This window comes from Protopterus annectens, chromosome 4.part0 (genome assembly GCF_019279795.1).
Source record: "Protopterus annectens isolate FY-2018-M chromosome 4.part0, PAN1.0, whole genome shotgun sequence".
Lineage (NCBI taxonomy): Eukaryota > Metazoa > Chordata > Ceratodontiformes > Protopteridae > Protopterus > Protopterus annectens.
Window position 1 is genome coordinate 1,573,838,367 of NC_056733.1, and position 16,330 is coordinate 1,573,854,696.

Sequence of the window (16,330 nt, forward strand, 5' to 3'; positions counted from 1 at the left end):
GCCATTGATGGGGGTGGTGACAGTGCAAACTGCCTACCTTCACATGCACAAAGTCTTTGACAGTATAACCCACCTGGCCATAATAGATATACACTCCCAAGTATGCATGACACCATATAGGGGAATACACCTCAAGCAGTTGACCCATAACTAGGGGTGTAACCTGTTGTTCTTTGTTTGGGCCTCTGTTATGTGTGATGTACACATCTGAGGTGCAGGTAACAGCCATTGGCATATGACCAATCATGACTGCAGATGACTACATGCTATGTGCCGTCACCGGATTCCCTAGTGATGTGGACATCTGCCTAGGAGGGTCTCACACAGATACATGACTGTTGCCAGACACATTGCCTCAGGCCGCATACCAGGAAATGCAGGGTCAACCCCTTTGGGGAGAGTGACATCCTCACATATTACCACAGTACTAACAACATCCTAGGCAGTCTTGTGGGATCTGTGGACACAGGTCTTTGGCATTATGACATTTCACCACAATGTTGCTTCCGTTATAAGGTAAACCTTCTACATGGCTTACTTCATACATAAGGGTATGGCATCAAGGGACATGGGGTCAAATCATCCCTGCATTCCTCACAATAAATTTCATTATTGTGTATAATTCCCTGTTCATCATTCACATCACACAGCACATGCAGTAGCTGGGGACATCACAGAATTTCCCCACCAGGGAATACCAGGGCCTCAAACATCTACCATAAACAGGAAGGCTATAAGCCCAACCCCCTACCCGGTTTCATACATACTCCTCAGAGGTGACCTCTGTGTGGCATGCAAGGCAATCACAGGCTTCACATTGCTGGGACTGCTGACCAAGTGCAACTCATGCTCCACTCTGTTAACACAGACACACACACACACACACACACACACACACACACACACACACACACACACACACACACACACACACACACACACACTCACCCTCACCCTGTGTGTGATATGAACTGGGCTTGTTGGCAGCTCAGATGTGTGTCCCACACACTCACCTTGCTGTGGAATGGTAACCCTGTCCACATCAGGCAGAGTAGCTATTTACACCTTTGCAGGGGGAACCAGGATAACTGGATGGTTAACTGCACATGCACCCTTGGGATACCACCTGTGTACCTGTTGGACTGGGGCATCAGGTGCTACCTTGCTTATGCATGGGCTAACATCTGGCCTAGGCATATGGATGCTCAGGGCCCACAGCCTAGTAACCTCATATGGTACCAGGTATACCAGTTATGGCCTGAGTGCTGTGACAAACTGTGTTATGTGTCCACACCCATCACTGCCATCGACTGTAGTATGTCCCCTATGGGCAACGTTAAAGCACCATGCAGCCTACATGTGACAAATAGGTAAGTGGTACTACAAGTGCATGTGGAAATTCCAGCAACATCTGTGCTACGTAATATTGGTGTATGGTGTCTTTCTCGTAGGTTTTTGACATTGGCAGTACCCAGATGTTTGAAAAATGTGTACATGTGCCTGATATATGTAGACCCCCCTGCCAGACAAATGTGGATTTCTGGAAACCAGTTGGACAATACGTGATGGTTGTTCCCAGAGTATGGGGGACATGTCTGTTACATGCGAAACTCCTCGAAACACAGTAATGGTACATTAATATCTGGTACTGTATTAATTCCCTTTCATTGTATTCTCAATATGTACACACTGCTGTTGAGGCAGAGGCAGTGTCCCCCTACTACTACTGCGCTTAACCTGCTGTCCTGCTGCAGGGGGTCACCAGGTATGCTAGCCATAGGTGTTAGACAATGAGATACAAATATGGAGTAATCAGTGACCTAGCCAAAGTACATCAGGAACAGTCAAGGACACCTGGACAATCTTTGAACTAAGCCTGTATGACATTGACAGACTGAGAGGGGCTCACTGACACTACATAATGTAATATGCCAGCTGTATCCACCAGTACTTACTGTCACTATTGTACAACACACAATCCAGTAGCATTCATATGTGAGCTGACCATTGCTGGGGTGACTCTGGGGCCAGAGATGTGATCTATGTCACTGCAGACAGAGACAAAAGGGAAGGCTGTAGGTGCTGGACAGCAGACTAACAGCATCATGTCCTTCCAAGCTATGTTGTTGAGACCTACTGTTGAAATTCCTATTTCCTATGACTGCATCCCCCATCTGCATTCCATTACATGCTTAATTCTATGACATACATGTTATAGGGCTGTACTCTTTTGTGGAAGAAATCCAGTGGTATTTCTAGGAAATCACAGTCTGTCTTCATGAAGAAAGTGTCAGATCTGTTTACCATATGCAGCAACTTTCCTTTTGTAGGTAATGCTCATGAACAGATGATTGTCTGTGCACCAATCTGTGACTCACACTTGCTAATAGCATCCAGAACAGCTGGGTTGCCTTTTCATTAGCCAATGACATGGCAACACAGTGCTATAATTAAGGCCTTCATGTAGGCCTTGGCCCTTTTCCTGGCCTGTGAGGAAGACATTATCGAGGTGAGGGAGCTACAGCATCACAGAGGGTAGGTAGAAATACTGTCCACTGTTTGGATTGATGTGTTATGTCCACGGTTTTGCATGCTATGTCTGGCCATTGTTAACAGACTTTTTGATTCTGTAGCAGTGTACTCTTTAACAATGTGTGTTGGGGTCAGTAAGGAGACAGGCAGATGTAAGTGTCACACATCCTTTTTATCTGAATGTGCATGCAGCTGCAGTTGATGGTGGTTTGTCAGCTATGTATGTTTGTAGGAGGAGACTGTGACACGTCCCTTTCACCTGAGCATTCCCCCACCCCAAACCCTTTATGTATGGGTGTTGTGTGGATGCCCTGCTGTAGGTGTTTGGGAGGTATGATAGGTCTGTAGCAGGTAGCTGAACATATTGCTGCATGTGTAGCAGACCACAGCTGCTGCATTCTGGCCAGGAGTCATACTAGGGATTGCAAAGACATTGGGGGATATCAAGATGCTAATGTCAATGAGGTAGCAGTGTCAGCTCTTGTGTCAGAGCATGGCCAGGGTGAGCGTACCCATAACAGTCCAGATGAGGCATGTGCCTCTGGTACATATGTTAAGTAATAGTGCCATCCAGAGAACAGTAGGTGCCATTTAGGATGTATATTCACATTTTGACATGTGTCCCATCCTCCAGGCCTTTAATGTGCTACTGTCGGTGGCAGTGACTGTGGTAGTGGTAAACAGTTTTGCTGGACATTGCAGGGCTCACTTATTCCTATGTTATATTGACATGCATGTAGTTGTCATGCAACAGACTGAACTGTGGGCCAGGACTGCGGGTGTCCAGATATGACACATATTAGGAATGTAACAGATACAGCTACTGAGTCATTATTATGGCAGGTGTATTTGCAAGACATATGTGCAACTATACAGTGTGTTACACAGGAATGGCATGGACATGTGTGCTTGAATGGGTATGACGTGTGACACTGACCTGTCTGTCATGCTTTTGTAACCTCAATCTGCACTGACTTGCCAGTACTGCAGCACACAGAAAAGGTTTTATGACAATCCTGCCATATGTAGGGGACACAACTGTGGACATTCTGTAACAGTCTGTGCAGTTGTCAGCTCTACTTGGTATTGTAAGCCTCCTGTACATCCATCAGCATTTATTTGGCTGTGTACTGGTTCCATGTCAGCATCACAGGCCCAAGCAAGCTGTCCTTTATCCCATTATATGTAGGAGTAGTGTCACTGGCAATCAGGATATATTTGTAAAAACAGCAGTTATTTACTAGAGCTGAGTTGGCCTAGTGGGCTAATGCACTATGCTGTAGTTTCAAGGTCCTGGCTTCAATAATTGACAGGGGTATACATTTTTGCTGATGTGACATCACTGTAATGCATGATAGATTTATACAAACACCAGTTGCTTTTTGGAGCTGAGTTGGTCAATTCACTATGCTGTGATTCAGAGGGTCCTAGGTTTGAGACTTGGAAGGAGTGATTATTTTATTGATGTTGATAACAGTGTCAGAATCAGATGAGGTGATTAAAGCAGCTCTAGACATTTTAAGCAGGTTTGTGTGGATTTGCTAAGGTTGGAGTAGGATGTTGGGGAGGGGTTGTTGGTACTTTTGGGGAAGTAAGTTGGGTAGGAGAAGTTGCTTTTGCAGACAGCAAGACAGACAAAACAGTGGACAGGGGTGGTATATGACACATGAGGGGGGTAAACACCTTGCATGGGGAGGGTGGTTGGGAATTGGAGGACCAAGTGCCCGCAGATGGCAATAGTGGGACTGAGATCCCCACCCGGGCAGTCACCACTGCCCCTTCATGGCCCTGAAGGTGGCTGTGCTGGGGGATGGGCACTGGGGCCAGCTTGCCCCTCGAGTTGCACCAGTCTGCCCATGATCTGGCACAGTCTATCATCCAAGTCATGCTGGATGGTCCTGTGCACCATACCTGAAACCTGAGTCTAGGTGACAACCTCCTCTCCGTGCCCACACCCGGGGGGTGGGCCCTGTCCTCTGAGGTGGTTCCACCCATGGGTGGTGCAGGACCAGCAGGCCAGATGAGGTGGGTAGCTGGATCTGCCAGAACCATCCTACCCATTCATGCTATGGTGTTGAGGTTTGTCAAGGTGTATAGCTTAATCATGAGCATAACATTTAAATGTTAGTTGTAACAGCATGCATGGGTGTTCCAATTAACTCAGAACAATAAAAATTGCATAGCATACATAACACAGGCATAATTGGTATAACAGTCAGGATTGTAACAACATGACAGTAACAGTTATGGCAAAAGGCCAACAACAGTGGAATTTCAACAAGGTATGTTAGTATGCAACCATTGTAATATATAACCAATAATACAACACAAGGCCCAACATTAGTTTTTGAGAACAATATATGTAGAAATGAAACATACCTGTAGTATAAGACTAAAAGTTTGTGATACAGTTAAGGGGTGGGGGTGGGGGGAACATTCCATTACCAACTGTATAGGCTATATTTTAAAGAACAGTACTGCTCAATACTCTACAGGTATGCCCTTACTTTATGTCTACATGTGTTTTAGCTTCTGTAGCAGATACATACCTCTCGAGCTGTCCACATGGGATAGTATGGGCTAAGCTGTAAGAATTTTACATACATAACTACAGGGGACTATTGCATGTCAGGGGAACATATATAACTAACAAGGTGTACCCTCCACTGATGTTGTGTGAGTGTGCTACTGGCATACTTCAACTGGATTCATATCTGTGTCCAAGGTTATTGGCAACAGTGATCACTAGCCATGACAGCATGACACATGAGAGACATGTATCATGCATAGTGCAGGGTGTTTATACCTATACTGCTGTCATTTGTAGGCATGGGGTTAGACTATCAGCACACATTCACAGATGCATCAGGCATACAGCTGTACCAACAGTAGAACATTTCCTTTGTCTTATTCAGTTGGAATACAAGTGTACTTCATGACGTTTTATTTAATGGAGCCTTATCACCTGGATGTGCAATGTTGTTTACACACTAGTACATCTGGACACAGACATTAGTATACCCTTCATATAGCTACTACAGACAATTCTTTACCTGTAGGTCCTGTGTGGAGAATATCTGTTAACAATACGTGACTGTTTCTATAAATAGTCAGTACTACTTGTCTGTTACTATAAATAAATCATAGTACCAGTCCCTGGATTCAAACGCTGGTCTGTGTGTGGAAAAATAACATATGTATTACTTATCACATTAAGCTACTGGGCCACTGCTGCGTGGTTGTTGACTGACATGTGCCTACAACTCACCTGATGACAAAGTCTGACCAGGTAATACATGTAGAGTGTCATAGAAGAGTGCAGTGACAGTTGAACATACATGCAAGAGATTCAGGCATGACAGAGATACTAGATGAAGTGTGTATTAACACTTTGAATACAAGTGTACACAATTAACCCCTAGTGCATGGGAATATGTGTAATCTGTACAGACCGTATCAGGGTGCTGAGATGCCTACCTGACCCATATATCTATATATATATATATATATATATATATATATATATATATATATATATATATATATATTTGCAGATGGTATAGTTGCAGTGTACAGTTACATACAAACCCACTTAGCTGAGGTGAAGACTGCTTAAACTGGGATTGCTTAGCAGTGCCCAGACCAGCTAAGTGGAGCTGCGTGTTGCTAAATACTGTTAAAACAGGTCCTGTTTGAGCATTGCTTGGCTTGGCTTAGAAGATCTTAGCTACAGGCAAACCACACCTTTTACAAAATAAAAAAAAAATGATTGAAAGTCTTTGTTCATTAAGGATAATTTATTATTATGTGTATCTATTTTACTTTATATTCCCTAAACATATGCATTTCACTACATTATCTGGTAGTGTAACTTTACTGTATTAGACACTTGTGTGTAACTGGGGCTTTTATCCTCTGCAAATGGGCTTCTGGTCAAGCTGGACTAACTCAGTTAACAAATTTCAATATATACATAAAAAAACAAACCATTCAGCTACTGAGGATATGGTGATGAGAGCTACACTGTTCTCTATAGCTCTCAGTTACGTTTAAGCACTGGTGAGCACAGCACAATGCCGCACCACACAAACCTGCTCAGCTATGCTTAAACTTGACCTTTTCTATTAAAATCATCTGGTTTTTATTTTTAGATGTCTGGCACGTGTTTATTGATAAGCACCACATTGTGCCATGCAAACACACACACACACACACACACACACACACACACACAAAAAAAGGATTAATGACATTTTCACATTTAATTTCACTGCCATACGGCACTCTGACAGTATAAGGGGGGTGTTACGGACACTGTAACACACCCCCTACATATACATTTTACAACTGGCCCAGGACACACATATTTATTTTATATTAGTGCAGTCCGGCACTCTGACAATGGAGGTGGTATGTTACAGATACTGTAACACAGCTCCTACATATACATTTTACAACTAGCCCAGGACACACACATTTATTTAATATTAGTGTTGTCTGGCAGATTGACAGTGCCGGGGATGTGTTACTGACACTGTAACACACACCCTACATATACATTTTACAACTGGCTCAGAACACACTTAATTTTAATATTGTAGTGCCATCTAGGACTTTGACAGTGCGGGGGGTGTGTTACACATCTCTGAGCACTGTAATACACTTCCTACACTGATTCAGTAACCATGTACATGGCTCTCCCACAGTGGCATGCCTTCATTAATATGCAAGACCCGGTGCCGAGGGGGAGCTGCAGACACAGCCATGGTACACTCCGTGCATGGCTTGCACTATTCCTACATGGAGTTTATTAAATCTGGGGGGGGGGTAATCTAAGTTCATATTGTTAGGTTTTCACCTTCACAGTGTCATTGAAACAAGGATATTATGGCCAAAATTTTTAGCTCAATATACAAACTTGCCCTATGACCTATGCAGTCTGAAGTGACTATGTTGCAGCTTTCACTGACATGGTCTGCATCATATGGCATAACGACTTTTATTATAATTTCCACTTGGGAAAATAGAGCTTGCTTAATTTGACTTGGGTTCACTCCTTCTGGTTGTCTAATAATCTACAAATACCAGGATCTCTGCAAAGAAAACAGAATAAATAGGTGTCTTTGAGAACTAGTGTCAGATTTTTCTTACCGTTAGTCATCAAATAACAGCTGACATACTCACATATAAAATCTATAGAAAGCTTAAAACTACTGTACTGAAGTATCATGAGATGTCTGCAAATTTGACACCTCAAGGACAATTCAGTGTTTCAGGTAATGTCTCCACAACAGGAGTTTAAGATATTATAAAATGAAGACTCTAGTTTGGCTGTGGCTTTCTTGTACTTTTTACTGAACGTTCTGTCTTTGTGACCTCTTTACAAATTAGTCTATATAAATATGCACACACACACACACACACACACACACACACACACACACACACACACACACACACACACACACACACACACACACACACACACATGCACACACGCACACACACGCACACACATATGTATATACACTGTATTCAATTTCATGATGATTACTGAGGGGTGATGTGTGCCTGACCTATAGCACAATCTCTGCCCCAGCCCTGATGGAAATGTTGCATAGTCAGAAAACTAACTACACGAAGGTTACCCACTCCAAAAATTTAAACCTGATCTCTGACATGAACAGATCATGCTGGAGAGACAGATATGTGTCCCAGAGATTGCCCCTCCTTTGGAATAGGCTTCTTATTCACATGAAACAGAGCCCTTCCCTGACCATCTTCAAGGGCAATGTGGACCAATAAATGGAAAATCATAAATTCATGCTTGGGGAGATGCCCATGTCTCTTATGGACAAGGTAGTCTGTAAAAATAGTCAAAACCCCACTTGCTGACACTTGTTATCTTTCACCAGGGATCAAAAATTGGGTAAAATCTAGGTAAAACTGGCTTGGCTTGTAAGGGATCTTGAGTTGTTAGCTTTGTAATCTCTTATGACTCTATGAACAAACACAGACATATATATATATATATATATATATATATATATATATATATATATATATATATATATAAGGTATTAACTGGAAATTGTCCACTTTTATTAAGCATCTGTTGGGTTGTTTGTTTCTAATAACTTGTTGCAGTTAAACTCTTTTTTCTAGAGGCTCCTTTAGCTGTTTAAAACTTTCATTTAAAGGCTTACTGCTGCTTTTCAGCTGTGAAAAACATTTCTGCAGTTTGTTTCCCACCCTTCCTCCCTGTTGGTATAGTGTTTTTATAGTTGGTGGCTTTGCAGTTGCCCGCCCCTAGTGTAAATTTGATCTGGGACCCTCCTCCAAGTCTAGTGTCATTACCTCATTCTACCCAGTACAGGGAGAACATTTGAAAAGGCCAATCAGCTTAGTTTCTGCTACTCCTTTCTCTCTTTCCACTTAAAAAAAAAATGTATCTGCTTTTACTGTATTTGTGTTTCTTCCTACTTTATTTTGCTTTTGCGTCATCTTAAAAGTACTCAGTTGTATTTATTACTGCTTGGCGTAACTCATTCTAAGCCTTTTAGTTTAAGCACTTGGGCTTCAGACCAGTTGTTTTACATTAAGAAGGTTTGTGGTCTGCACTGTAGTGGCAGAACAGGTAGCTTACATCCTTCTAAGTTGGGAACTGCTGATTGAGGGCTCAGTGTCTGTTATTCTAAAAGTGTATTAATTCTGGTTTAAGCACTTGGGCTTCAGGCCAGTTATTTTACATTAAGAAGGTTCATGGTCTGCACTCTTGTGGGAGGAGATGCTGGGCTCTTCCCTTCTGAGCTGGAAATTTCTGGTTAAAGGCTTATAGTGCCTGCATATTTGAACTATTTCTTACTGAAATTGGTACACCTTGTTTGCTGTAGCATAGACTAGATCCAGGCCTGCTGAATCTAGCTTTGTTTGTATGCTTGCTATTTTCCTGAAACACTAATTTCACCTAAAATGTGGCTTTTCAGTGCTTCTGTGGATCCCTAGTGATATCTGCACTGCTTAATGTACTTATTTCCTTGTTTAACTTGAAAGAAAGTTACTGTTTGTCGTTTTTGCATTTAAGTTACCTGTAACACATTGCATTTAAGTTACCTGGCACTTGCTCACTAAGTCAGCACTAAAAAATTAAAAGCACTACACCCTCACAAACTCCCCTTGAGTACCTTGTTCCCCATTGGCCCTTTTTTTCAATTATAAAGGAATTCCCAATACTATTCTAGCATGTCCAAAGGTCAGTTGTCAATCTCCTCTCTGGTCCAGCTGGTGAATCTGGGAATCATGAGGCAATGTTACAACTGCCTCATGTACACAGACAACCCTCTCCTCCTCCCAACAAATTCCAACACATGTGAGAGATGCAACCATATAGACAAACTGGAGGCTAAGCTCTCTCAACTCAGTACTTGCGTAAATAGTCAGGAGGAGAAGGAAACCACACTCACTACAATTCCAGTCTCACATAGACCTACCATGACAGCAAACCAAACACATAAACACACGAAAACGTACTCGGAGGCTCTAAATAAAAATCTGCCTAAGCAGCAGAGACCTCCAAAGCAGACACCCAAGCAACCGTTACCCCAAAACAAAACACGTGCAACACACAGCTCACAAAGCCAGTGTGCCGAACAGTCACAGTCCTTAAGGCTAAACAACACACCTGATACACTTGTAATAGGTGACTCTATTGTCAGGCACACTGATGTCCCGCTCACCAGGCTGAACAAGGAGAAGGTCACAGTGAGCTGCCTGTCGGGCGCTAGGATCCGCCACATAACACAAGCACTCAGGTCACTCCAAGGCAAGTACAAATATGACTCATTCATTGTCCATGCTGGTGTGAATGACCTGAGACGTACCTCCCTGGACTACATGAAAAGAGACATAGAGGAGCTCTCTGAGCACGTAGCCCAGGCCAGTATGACCTGACCTTGAGTAGCATCTTACCCTCACCAAGAATGATGCCACAATATGAAGACAAGATGATCAATTTCAACAATTGGCTTAAGTATTGGTGTCATTCAAAGGGGATCCAATGCCTGTCAGCCTGGGATGACATGCTCCACAAGCCACGATGCTTCGCTAGGGACGGCTTGCACCTGTCACCCCTCGGCTTTCGGATATTGGCAAAGGCTCTTGCTACCCCCATAGTGCCTTTTTTAGGCAAGGCTCAAAAGACAAACCCACCTCCATAGGTATCACAAGGGATAAGAAACTAAGAGTAATGCTACTCAACGCCAGAAGTCTAAACCTCAAGATGCACGCACTCGAACCTCTCCTTAGCATGGAGAACATTGATATCTGTGCAGTAACAGAAACCTGGTTCAAGGCTTCCGAGAGTACCCCAGCACTACCAGGTTATACCTCATACCATGCTTTTCAGCCCCAAAACTTGGACCGAACCACAAAAGGAGGGGGAGTATCAATATTTGTCAAAGATACCCACACCTCCAGGTTGGTGGCACAGCACGAAGCATCAGAGACTATCCATGTGCAACTAACAGTGGGTAAAACTGCCTTCCAGTTTATAGCCTGCTACAGACCACCCTCCCAAACCCAGGAACCCCACTCGGCCTTCCTGAGAACACTGGAAAATATGAAGGTCTCTCCAAACTCCATTATATTGGGTGACTTCAACTACCCAAACATAGACTGGGAGCATTACTCTAGCTCTAACACCCTAGCCCAAAGGTTCCTAGAATTTATAAACTCAAATGCTATGGAACAACTTGTTACCACTCCCACAAGAGGGGAAAACATACTGGATCTGATCATCACCAACATGGGGACTCTATGCTCCAGACCAGAAGTGTATCCCTCACTGGTAAGATCAGACCATAAACTAATCTCACTGGATATTCACATCCCGACCCCACCCCCTGCCCAGAAAGCCACAGTGAAAAACTTCTCTAAAGCAAATTTCACACTCCTCAAAACCAAGGTGGAATCCTTCAAAGCCCCCGGGCCTGTGGAAAATACAGCCCAGACCGCAGAATCCTTTATAAACGCATTCTATGAACACCTTCAGGAATGCATGGATCATGCAATCCCAAATAAAACCAAGACCCAATCCTCCAAAGGCAGACGTCCTGTCTGGTGGACCCCAGCCATAAACAAACTATACAATAGAAGGAGGAAGCTACTACATGATAGAGCAAAATCCCAAAAAGGGAAGGCATCTCTGATCTGTATTAGCAAAAAACTACGGGCACTCATAAAATCATCTAAGGCCAGCTTCGAGAGAGAAATTGCACAGGACACTAAGGATAATCACAAGGCTTTCTTTAGTTATGTTAGGAACCTGGGTGGGAATTCCCAGATATGCTCAGAATTAGTCCAAAATGACAAAAAATACACCGAACCCACAGACATTGCCAACATCTTAGCTGACAGTTTCAGCACAAACCCCCCCCTCCCCACCAAAAGGGCAAATATCTATCCCAGCAGAGTGCTGCCCCCCTGACATCTCAGATGCTCAGGTAAGAGCCTCCCTCTCCAAAGCAAAAAACACAGCATCAATGGGACCAGACGGGGTCTCGGGCTGCGTCCTACATGAACTCCAAGAAGAGCTAAACCCAAACATAAAACTACTGTTCAATCTCAGCCTTACTACAGGATATGTACCCAAAGAGTGGTGTACAGCAACAGTGGTCCATCTCCACAAAGGTGGTGCCTCAACGGATCCTGGAAACTATCGCCCCAGAAGCCTGACTAGCTTGGTCTGCAAAGCTATGGAAAAGATCATCATGGACCTCATAAATAAAGATATTGGGGACCTACAGACACTGGATCCTACCCAGTTTGGCTTTGTTAAGGGCAGATCCTGCCTCTAAAACCTGGTCGATTTCTTTGAAATAGTCAACAAGGCCATTGACGAGGGGAAGGTGGTCCACACAGCCTGCCTGAACCTCGCAAAAGCCTTTGATTCAATACCCCACTCGGGCATTATAGATAAGCTCACCAGTTTAAATATAAACCCCTATGTCACTAGATGGGTTGCAAATTGGCTCAAGGACAGAACCCACATGGTTAGAATTGCTGGAGCCATGTCAGACTCCAAACCAGTTACAAGTGGCATCCCACAAGGCTCAGTCCTGGGACCTCTCTTGTTCGGTATATATTTCTCGGAGGTACAGGCCAACATGGAAGGACTGTGGCTGACCAAGTTCGCAGATGACTGCAAACTGGGCGCCATAATCGACTCTCCAGCCGACACAAGCATCCTCCAAAAGGGCCTCATAGAAACAGACAACTGTTGCCGAGCCATGGCCTCAAGCTAAACGCCAAAAAGTGTATAGTCATCTCCTTTGGCAAAAACAAAGTGCCCACAAATTACCACATAGGTGGTAATCCATTAAGTACAGAAGAAGTAATTAGGGACCTGGGGACCCAAGTTGATAGCAATCTCTCATTTGACAACCACGTGGCCAAAGTGGTTAGAAGAACATTTTATATAGCCCACCTAATCATGAAGGGATTCACATCTAGATCAGGGGAGGTCATTGTGCCTCTTTACTCATCCCTCATCAGGCCCATAATTGAGTACAATGCCCCTTTTGGGATGTACCTTACCAGACACCTGCAGCAACTGAAAAGACCCCAAAAGTACCTCACCAAGAGGATCAAAGGGCTCAAGCAGATGCCATATGCTGCCTGGTTAAAGAAACTCCAGCTCTACTCAGTGGCATACCGCCTGCTCAGAGGCGATCTGTGCCTGACATATAAAGCCATGTCCAACCCGGAATTAATGGACATGCTGCACCTCAGAAAATCCAAATCCCATCGAGCTACGTGCTTGAGAGACTTGAACCTCAGCACTGAAATAAATAGGACATGCTGGAGGGACAGATTCATAACCCAGATGCTCCCTTCACTCTGGAATAAAATCCCAGTCCAGGTTAGGCAGAGTCCCTCATTGACTCTCTTCAAGAGGAATCTTGATGAGTGGATGGGAGATCGTAGGTTTACCCGGGTATCACTTCTGTGTCACTGTTAGACAGAGGCACAGTATACTAACCTCGAAAAAGGGCATAGCAAAATTAATTTAAAATGGGTGGCGAAAGCCAAACACATTCTGGCTAGGCTTATAAATGCCCTAGGGCAGATAGCCTAGTATGAACCTATGAACCTATATATATATATATATATATATATATATATATATATATATATATATATATATATATAAAACACAGAAGGTCTCTGGCTAACAAAGTTTGCAGATGACTGCAAACTAGTAGCCATAATCGAAACTCCTAATGATGTGGACAAGCTACAAAAGGGCCTCACTGAGACAGATACCTGGTGTCAAAGCCATGGCCTGAAGCTCAATGCCAAAAAGTGTATTGTCATCCCCTTTGGTAAAAACTCTGTACCCATGAACTACCACATAGCTGGTAGTCTACTTAATGCTGAAAATGTGATAAGAGACCTTGGGACACAAGTGGACAGTAGTCTCTTCTTTGATAATCACATCGCCACAGTGGTCAGAAAATCCTTCTACGTGGCTCATCTCATCACAAAAGGATTCTCATCCAGAAAAAAAGAGGTCATTGTTCCCCTCTACTCATCACTCATTAGACCCATTATAGAGTACAACTCCCCTTTTGGAATGTACCTCACAAGACATCTACAACAACTAGAAAGACCACAGAAATACCTCACAAAGAGGATTACTGGCCTCAAACAGATGCCCTATGCAGACCATCTCAAAAAGCTACAGCTTTACTCCATCGCATATCACCTACTCAGGGGCGATCTCTGCCTAACATACAAAGCTATGTCAAACCCAGAGCTGTTGGACATGCTCCACTTAAAGAAATCCCAATCCCTCCGTGCTACACGCTCTAGGAACCTTAACCTTATCACCACAATAAACAGAACATGCTGGAGGGATAGATTCTTGCCCCAGAGACTTCCCATACTCTGGAACAGACTACCTATCTATGTCAAACAGAGCTCCTCATTAGCACTCTTCAAGAAAAATCTTGATGATTGGATGGGAAATGGGAAATTCACCCCGGGGATCACTTCTGTGGCTCTGCTCGACAGGGGCACAGGAAAATAATTTTCTTGGGTGGCGGAAGCCAGGGTACATATTTTGGCTAGGCTTGTATGGGTCCTAGGGCCGATAGCCTAGTACCTACCTATGAACCTATGAACCTATAGATATACATACATATATATATATATATATATATATATATATATATATATATATATATATATACATATATAGATACATACACACACACACACACATATATATATATATATATATATATATATATATATATATTATACATATATATATATATATATATATATATATATATATATATATACATATACACACACACACACACATATATATATATATACATATATATATATATATATATATATATATATATATATATATATATATATATGATCTGGACACATGCTTGACTAGCATATGTCCGAATTACAAAACATCGAACACACATACACGAAAGCGCTTAACATCGACAAGCACTTCCGTGTATGTGTGCCTGTTTCGTAGATCAGACCACAGTGCGGGTAAGGGAAAATTTTCTTTTCCCCACTGTAGTGTGATCTCGGAGTGAGAATAATAAAGTAGGGGGGGTGCAGCAGAAACGTAGATTTTTTTTTGAAGTATACATACACTGAAGCGCTTTTCGATGTTAAGTGCTTTCGTGTATGTGTGTTCGATGTTTTGTGATTCAGACATATGCTAGTCGAGCATGTGTCCTAGACCCATACATATATATATATATATATATATATATATATATATATATCTACATACATACACATACACACAACTTCCCCTTCACAATCAAATATATAATCCTACACTACAGATAAGCAGGGGGGCAAGCCCCCCTACACCCCCCACACCCCCCTACTTAAATGTTCTAACTGCGAGATCGCACAAACAGACACGCAAAGGAAACTCACACCCATGCATTTTACAGTCCCTCACACAGACACACATTACAGTAACAACACAAACTTCCACACACTAATGCCCCTAACCAACACACTTACACATACATACTTACCTAAACTTCCACCCATCCATTCATACACCGCACCACCAGAAGTGCTAATTCAACATCTCTGAGCTTTGGGATTTTGAATTTTGCACTTCTGCGGGTTTCGGAATTTAGTGTTTTCAGCGATGTAATTTCGAAATACTGAAATTCGGGATTTCAGTATTTCGGGATTACATAGTGAACCCATATATACATATATCTATATATATATCTATATATATATATATATATATATATATATATATATATATATATATATATATATATATATATATATATGTATATGTGGTGTGTGTGTGTGTGTGTGTGTGTGTGTGTGTGTGTGTATGTATGTGTGTGTATCTATATTATCTATATAATGTGTGTAGCATGTGTATATATATATATATATATATATATATATATATATATATATATATATGTATATATATATATATATATATATATATATATATATATATATATATATTTACTATAAACACCAAAATGATGTGTAAGATTCAGAAGGTGATGAAATGAATAAAGAATACAATCCAAAAACAAAAAATAGCATCAACAATATGCCAAAAATATAATGATAATGAATATAATTTAACATAGCAACTAACTTTTTCTCACAGAGGTTGCTCCACTAGTAACCTTTGTTTTTTTAATATATTTTTGTTGTATTAGTGATGATATTTTTAATGCAGTGGATAACGCCCTCACCCCCCAAC